Source organism: Podarcis raffonei, chromosome 8, assembly GCF_027172205.1.
Source record: "Podarcis raffonei isolate rPodRaf1 chromosome 8, rPodRaf1.pri, whole genome shotgun sequence".
Lineage (NCBI taxonomy): Eukaryota > Metazoa > Chordata > Lepidosauria > Squamata > Lacertidae > Podarcis > Podarcis raffonei.
The window spans coordinates 36,177,367-36,183,933 of NC_070609.1; the positions used below are offsets into that span (position 1 = coordinate 36,177,367).

The 6,567-nt window shown below is 48.2% G+C and overlaps 1 long non-coding RNA gene across 1 annotated transcript; it reads right to left on the reverse strand.

Annotated features, from left to right (window-relative positions):
• Positions 1-2,975: 2,975 nt before the first annotated feature.
• On the reverse strand, positions 2,976-6,352 carry LOC128419016 (uncharacterized). The gene is made up of 3 exons (XR_008331798.1): positions 5,594-6,352; positions 3,941-4,050; positions 2,976-3,785 (listed from the first exon to the last, which is right to left on the reverse strand). It is a non-coding gene; the product is annotated as an uncharacterized LOC128419016 (long non-coding RNA).
• Between the last annotated feature and the right edge of the window lie 215 nt (positions 6,353-6,567).

Consider the following 6,567-nt stretch of genomic DNA (forward strand, 5'->3'; position numbering starts at 1 on the left):
AGCAGCCATTTTGACCTCCACTGCAGGAGTAGCACAGAGTTCAGTAAAGTTTGTGCCTCAGGCTTATGTTCTGGCTTCAGGCACCAGGCCCACTGGCAGACCAACTCTGTGTTACAAAGATGTCTGCAACCGTGACATGAACCCTGGCAACATCCACCCCGCCACGTGGGAATCCCTTGCAGATGACGACAGCACCTGGAGACAGTCAGGTGGCGTAGCTACAGCAGTGACCAGAGGAGAAATGAGCATTGGGAGGAGTGCAGAAAGAAGAAATAACCTGGTGCATCTGCAACAGCATAACCGGACGTCTTTACCTGCCCCACCTGTAATAAAACATGTCTCTCCCATATTGGTCTCTACAGCAACAGCTGCACAGGCTCTATAACGCTCTAACAGTTTCACTTCACCCCCAAAGGGCACTCCTCCGTTGCATAGCTGTCAACATTTCCCTTTTTTAAAGGGAAATTCCCTTATTCCGAATAGGATTCCTCGCAAGGGAAAAGTTTACAGCTATGCTCCATTGTATCCCGAAACAGATGCCAACCATTTGTGCCTTGCAGTATTTGCAAGGCTTGCAACAGCAAAAATTGCAGGTATGGTTCCTTATGACTCTATGCCTGTGTGTGTGTGTGTGTATGTGTGTGTACGCGCGCATGCGCACACACACACACACACACACACACACAGTATAAAAGATACAGGCAATGCCCATAAACATGACTACACCTCCAGGTTTCCATGGGCACGGCTATGTTTGTTTGCACATGGTAGCCAGTGTAAACATGGCAACTGAGAGTGAGGTCTCAGCAGACACCTGTGGCAACAGCAGATAGATATGCAGTGTGTGTGCCCCCCACTGCCAACAAGTTAGTGGGCGGGGCTAGCCTGATGGTCACTTTACATCAGGTGTGGACAACCCTTGGCCCTCCAGATGTTGCTGAACTACAGTTGCCACCATTCCTATCCACTGGCCATACTTTCTGGGGCTGATTTATTGGGATGCTTTACATCGTGGGTGCAAATGGGAGGCAGCTGACATTTAAGTGCAATTTTCTGCTGCGCATGTGACCATGCTTTCAAACAAGGTCCATGGGGCCAATTGGGCCCAGTGGACCTCTTCATTGGGCTGGTGAGGCTGTCTTGGTCAAGCCAAAGCCATCCACCCTACACCTACCGTTGCATATGGTGCCTGGCATGGGGCAGATAAAGGGGCTTTTCTATCTGAAAATAGAGGTGGTAGAATCTACCATCAGTAATTTGTGGGGGGGGGGGTTGTAACTGAACAACTGCATTTGCTGATGGCTTTTTAGTGCTCTTGTCACTCTGCATATATTACTGTTTTCCAATATGATGCTTGACTCAATTGTCTCCCTTTAAGGGCAATATCTAATGTCAGTCACACTCAGTCTCAATGAGCAACAGTAACTTAAGCCCACTGACTACAGTGGACCTACTGCCTTATGACTTACCTGGAGACCACCCTGAGCCTTTCAACATTTCAATGTCAAGCGGGGTTTCCTTCTCTCCTCTTCCGTTTTCCTGTATCTGACATACAGGATGGTGTGAGAGGCCTCAGTTTCCAAGAACATGCAGAGGGGATGCCACACCTACAAACTCTGTCCAAAGGCTACCATTTGATAGCGGCCTTTCCCCATTCCTTGGGCGCATAATTCTGGGTGCGGAATCTATTCTCTGTGCTGTGCTGAAAAATTATCTTACGGTGGTTTTTGTCTTTTGGCCATTTGCCAACAGATAATAAGAAAATAAATGGCAATCTAAAGTTATTAACAAAGAGGAAACATTTTAGTGAAATTCTGATGGGGGGAGCGTTGCTGAGTTTTTGTTGGCACTCACCTTGCTTTTGTGCCGTCAAAGAGGGGTGTTTGGGAACATTCCTTTCTTTCATTCTGAAATTCATCCCACCAGCACTGTGGGCTCTGTCGCCTTCCTGGCTGCCTACACTTCAGTTAAAGCCCAGGGTAAGCTGAGAGCCAGTCTGGTGTAGCTGTTAGTATGTTAGACTGGGACCTGGGGGACGAGGGTTTGAATCCCTACTCGGCCATGAAGCTCACTGGGTGACTTTGGGGAGCCAGCCACTGTCTCTCAACCTAACCTACCTCCCAGGTACTTGGAGATGCCACTAGGCTATGCCCCTCCCCCAGGAGTATATCTCAACAGATAAACTTGAGCTGCCTTTAAAAAAGAAAAAAGACATTAAGTATAACAGCCACCCTACTTGCAAGTTTACTCTGGGGCAAAGCAGTCCATTCCAGAGCTGCCAATGGGCTGCCCCCAACTCCAGATGCTGGACAGCATACGAGGGGTTAAGGGGAGAAATGCTTAGCCCAGTCTGCCTGTCACTCATTCTGGCCAGGCCTGTTTCTTTTCTCCCTGCACCCCCATCTGTCTGCATTAAAGTGACAGGCTCTTTCAAGCCTGGGAGTCTGACACACCCCCTCCCCAATGAGCTGGGGGAAGTAGTCAACCTTCCAATGGAGCCAGGCTTGAGATTTCTGATGAAGGCCTTGCCCTTGATCCTATGCCTCCTTTTGCTCTGCTTCCTCCACAGCAGCATTCCCTAACATGGTGACCCCTCCAGAGGTTTTGGCCTACATAGCCAGCATGGCTATGTGGTGTAGTGGTTAAAGGGTCTGACTAAAACCTGGGAGACGAGGGTTCAAATCCCTGCTCAGGCATGGAGCTCTCTGGGTGGCACTTGGGCCAGTCACAGTCTCTCAGCCTAAGCTGCCTCGCAGGGCAGTGGTGAGGATAAATTGGGTAGAACCAAGCATGCCACCTTGAGCTCCTTGGAGGAAAGGAGAATGAAACAAATAAATGAATACAACTCCCATCAGGCCCAGCCAGCATGACAATGTAATAAAGATTATGTAATGTTTAAAGGGAAGACATATAAACATCCTGAAAGCAAATTAATGCTACATGTTGTAATGGTTAAAAAAAAAGGTAAAGGATGGTTAAGTCCAGTCCAAGGTGACTATGGGGTTGCGGCACTCATCTCCCTTTTCAGGCCCAGGAAGCTGCCGTTTGTCCACAGACAGCTTTCCGGGTCATGTGGCCAGGATGACTAAACCACATCTACCTTGCTGTCACAGCGGTACCTATTCTTAGCGCATCCAAGAGGTACTTGCACTGGCGTGCTTTCAAACTGCTAGGTTTACAGGAGCTGGGACAGAGCAACGGGAGCTCACCCCGTCGCAGGGATTTGAACCGCTGACCTTCTGATAGGCAAGCCCAAGGGGGTCAGTGGTTTAGACCAGTTGTACAGCCAGCCCATAAACCAATCTGGAAAAATCCTCAATAAATAGGTCTTTCGGAGAAGCCCAGAGAAAACAGTTGCATGATTTCCAAAATGGTGGATTTGCCTCATGCTGCCTAAGGGTATGGTTGCTGACCAGGACACAGAACTACTTCTTCTTCTTCTTCTTCTTCTTCTTCTTCTTCTTCTTCTTCTTCTTCTTCTTCTTCTTCTTCTTCTTCTTCTTCATCATAAACACCACCAAAAATCCCTTGTGAAAGCCTTCAAGACGAGGCTGTGTGTCAGGTCCTCATTCCTCAGCTTCCTATTGAAAAGGTTTCCAGGATGTCACAAGCTGTTGGTGCTTTTCCTTTTGGTTCCTTACAGGATGTTGCCAGAAATAAATGTTTCAGGAAGCATCTACATGCTTAGTAGGGAGCCTGGGGAAGGGGAGGGGTCACCAGAAAAACAAAAACAAAACAGGCTTCCCAAGTTTCTGTCCCTGAGAGAGCTCTTCTGCTGTTAAGGCCTGCGTAGAAGACAAGAGTTTTACAAAGTTAAGGCTTCCTTATCAGTGGCCACAGAAGATACCACAAGAAACTGGCGATATTATAAAATTAAACTTATTTTTAAATTTTTAGTGCTCAAGACATAGTGGGTTTGAAATGCGCAGCATCAAGATACCAGCAAATGATAATCTCGGCAGATCCTCCCCTTCTTATATATTTGCAGCCATCCACTTTTCCATGTCCCAGAAACGACGTAATTAAAGCTGTACAAGAAACCACAGGATGCTGCAATATCAAAGAGAAAGCAGAATAAAGAGTAACAATTAAAAAGAGGGATTGAAGGAGAGAACGTCTGGTCGGCGTGAAATGGTAGAGGAGTCAAATTTCAGTCGGCCGTCCCAAAACCATTCCAGAAACGATTCCACATACTACAACAGAGGTCAACCAGACTCCATTTTTAAAATGGATTCTCTACTGTTTGGCTACTGAACACCAAACAAACAAACAAAACCCAAAACCTCTATTAAAGGTACAGGAGTAGCCTCAGGCCCTGGGTCTGACAGCCCCAATTAAAGGGGGTGGGGAAAGCAAGTTCTTGGCAACTTGTGATTTCACCAGCATGGTATAGTGGTTGAGAGCACATATTCCTTCGTGGGCAAACTTCTGGAAGCCGCATGTCAGTGGTAGGTGGGGCTTGAGGTAAAAGTGGGTGGGGCGATATTGATTGATTGATTGATTGATTGATTGTGCTGCACACATTATTCTGTATGACTTTTACCTGTGTACAGTTGGGTACACATTGGACATGAAAAAGCCAAAGTGTTAATACACACTCATTCAGCATCATTTTATTGTCCATCAAGATGCATTATCGCAGTTCAAGGACACAGCCCAGCCATGCAAAAGCACTTCAAAAGGAAACCAAGCAGGACCAGTTACTGGGTATCTAGACTGGGAACAGAGGCGCTGTGGTCTAAACCACTGAGCCTAGGGCTTGCTGATCAGAAGGTCGGCAGTTCGAATCCCCGTGACGGGGTGAGCTCCCGTTGTTTGGTCCCTGCTCCTGCCAACCTAGCAGTTCAAAAGCACATCAAAGTACAAGTAGATAAATAGGTACCGCTCCAGCAGGAAGGTAAACGGCGTTTCTGTGTGCTGTTCTGGTTCGCCAGAAGCGGCTTAGTCATGATGGCCAATAAAACGAGATGAGCGCCGAAACCCCAGAGTCATCCACGACTGAACCTAATGGTCAGGGGAACCTAATAGTCATAGAAGCCTGGATAGCTTCGTTTGGCCTCTGGAACAGAAGATCCTCTATACATAGATCCTCTATGATTCAAAACTGGTCATGGACATGAAGCTCACTGGGTGACCTCAGGCCATTTACTATCTCTCAGTCTAACCTACACTGCAGGGTTGTTGTGAGGATAAAATGGGTGGAGACAAAACCATGTATGCTGCCCTTACCTTATTTATACTTAATAAACGAAGTAGCTGGTTTAGGAGAGGTTTTGACTAGAGAGAGCAGAGTGTCTTGACAGATTGTGGGAAGTCGGGGCCACAGCCTGCTGGATTTTGATGTGTCTCAGGTGATGAATCCTGGTGAATCAAGGTGTGTGGGGTGGGGATTAACAAACAAATTCAGAACTCCACAGCTCAAATACCTGATTAAGCAAAATATCTTAAAGCAGATAAAATATCCAGGTACTTAACCAACCCTGGACCAAGCTGGAGGTCTACAGGGCTGGTGGTGACACAGCATCCTCCTCCACCTTCTTTTCAAGATAAGTTTTCTAGCCCAGAAATGAAGGCCAAGCAGGTATGCCCTTACTGATAAGCAGGTAGGGTTGCGCTGCGTCCTCTTTTTCCAGGGCACATCCTCTTTTTCAGGGGTAACATTTGAGACAAACTGCATTTATTTGCTTTGAATAGCCATCATAGTGTCCTCTTTTTTGTTCCTCAAAATATTGTATGCTGCCTTGTGGGTGCTTGTATTGTCCTTATTTTTTTATTGTGAAATCGCTTTCAGATGCTTCAAAGGAAGGGGTTCATAAACAAATGTATGCACGAAGCAAAACAGTGCCGATTCCCAAATGCATGTGCTTACATGGAGGTAGAAGCAAATTCAACGCCAACTCTCCCAACTCTGATGATTTCACTGAGTTTAAAATGTGAAGCTGCACATGATCAGAGCTTACCACTCCCATACCTTGATTGCCAAACCGATTTTTAAAATTATTATTATTTTGCCCTAACATACCAGGAAGGCGAGAGCGGTCGCAACACACGGCACAACAGTTGGAAGGTGGGTGGGGAGACGAAGCCGAGAAACGTTTAGCGGGGGCTTTGCCACTGAAGTCCTCCCCGTGGTCGTCTCAAAGCCGGTATCTCTCTGTGTGTGGTTAATAAGGCCAGGAAATTCAGGGCCTAAAATGACCAGACCCTGGGCCAATTTCTGCAAGCTGCGCAGCTCGTGCAGCGTTGCAAAGCCTCGTGGGACGGTGCAAGAGGCCCTTCCCGCGATGCCCCTGCCAGCCCCTTCCCTGATGCCCCCGGACTGCTCCCTGTTCAGAGAATCCTGCCCGAGCTCGGCTGGGCACCCCCTTCCCCGCTGCGCCCCCCCTTCCCCTCCTTTGGCGCAGGCTTTGGAGAGCACAGGAGGCGCGGCGAGGCCAGGCGAGGGGCCCTCCCTTCTTCTCCGGGGCTGAGTCTCGACGTGTCTGGGACAGATTAGAGGCGAGCTGCGGAGCCGGGCGAGGCGGCTGCAGGCGGCGAAGCAGCAGCGAGCGCACGCGCTGGCGCCGG